Genomic DNA, 1,706 nt, shown 5'->3' with positions numbered 1-1,706 from the left:
AGTCATTGGAAAATAGATCAACCCTGATAAAAGAAATAGATCAACCCTGATAAAAGATAAAGACTTTAAAATGACGAGGCCTGAATAAGATTGATGTAACCAGGGTGGCTCCCCTGAAAGGGCATGGATTCTCAGGGGGAAAAAAATTAGGGATTGGTGGGGGGAGGGGGAAAGGAGGAGCACCAATAATACACACTACGGAACAATTCACTGGGATGTTTGGAAAATCTCCAGACTTCCCTACGGCCAGTTCACATCTGGATGTAACTATATTACAGATCGCAAAACATATGTCAAGCCTCAAACAAAACAACAAAATGGAAAAGTATTTTCCCATGCAGGGCAATAGGTTTCTGGAATAGGACGTATTACTTCCGGTGAGAGCTTGTGCTAACTAGCACCTTTATAAAAAAATAATTAGCTGAATGTTTGGCTTGGAAAAGGATTTGAAAATTAAGTAGACACCATAGATGATCAAATACAATGTAGAAGACTATGTTTTCAGCCATACTGCGACCATGGGAATATCACTTTGGAAAAGTAACTAGTTCAGGTTTAGCAAAATTGTTGGACTAATGTTCTAGAGTTTCACTAAATTGTCTCGTGGGAAGGAGTCAGGGAATATTGTCATGGTTTTCTCCTCTTGAAAATTTTACCCACTCCTCTCAATATTAAATAATTTTAATTGAGCCCATGACCATGCAGACCAAATAGAGTTGCTGCAAGGAATGGTCTCAATCGACTGGGCCTCTTTTTCCGTTGCATAATTTATGTTCTTTAAACTTAGCATAAGCATTTGAAACCATCGCTTCTCGGCCTTTTGGCTAAGATCATGCGTAACTGACCTGACAGGGGAGTAACCACCATAACCCCAAGGTGGTTCTCCCTGGATCAGGAAGGTATATGCTTGCTTTTTTGGAAATAGAAGGTGGGTGGGGTGGCTTGACCCATCCACCTCCATGGAGGTGTGTGGGGGGCCTGACCCATCCACCTCCATGGCACGAACCTGGTATTGCAGTACTTCCAGGAACGGTGCAGTGGCTCTAGGCCTTTTGGCTAAGAGCATTGGCGCAGAGTGATCCTTGAATGGGCCCAAGGTGACCTCTGGCGTTTGTGATTTGACAAAGAATTGGAACGATTGGCTACGAATTTCAAAAAAAAAAAAAAAAATTTGAACCATAAGGCCTTTCGCTCCATCAGTGATCAGCAGCACACAATTAGGTAAGTCACAAGTCTATTATTTGAGGCAATTCTCTGTGCCTGGTTTATTTGAAGAAGAAAGTGGACTTAAAGGCTTACTTCTTGGAGAACAAGGCTCTCCTCTCCTGCAATGGTCAATGATACCATGGACAGACCCTGAATGCAGAATGAGGCCCTTGCAGAGTTATAATAAAAGAAGCTGCTAATAGCCTGAAGCAACACTTACTGGTCAGATTAGGGGTGACTTACGCAGCTCAAGAAGCACCCCAAAGATCATCAGTGTCTGCTGCAAGCTCCATAACTTTACCAACCAAAGAGCCTAACCATAGAGATTGTGCAAGAAGAGGTCTAACATAGAAACATAGAAAATAGGTGCAGGAGTAGGCCATTCAGCCCTTCGAACCTGCACTGCCATTCAATGAGTTCATGGCTGAACATGCAACTTCAGTACCCCATTCCTGCTTTCTCGCCATACCCCTTGATCCCCCTAGTAGTAAGGACTACAT

The 1,706-nt window shown here is 43.0% G+C and overlaps 1 pseudogene; it reads left to right on the top strand.

Moving 5' to 3' along the window:
• The first annotated feature begins 804 nt into the window (after window positions 1-804).
• LOC139279160 (U2 spliceosomal RNA) lies at window positions 805-1,043 on the top strand (annotated as a pseudogene).
• The last annotated feature ends 663 nt before the right edge of the window (window positions 1,044-1,706 follow it).

The sequence above is a fragment of the Pristiophorus japonicus genome, chromosome 13, assembly GCF_044704955.1.
Source record: "Pristiophorus japonicus isolate sPriJap1 chromosome 13, sPriJap1.hap1, whole genome shotgun sequence".
Lineage (NCBI taxonomy): Eukaryota > Metazoa > Chordata > Chondrichthyes > Pristiophoridae > Pristiophorus > Pristiophorus japonicus.
Note: the sequence above shows the minus strand (reverse complement) of the source record. Positions and strands in the feature narration are given on the sequence as shown.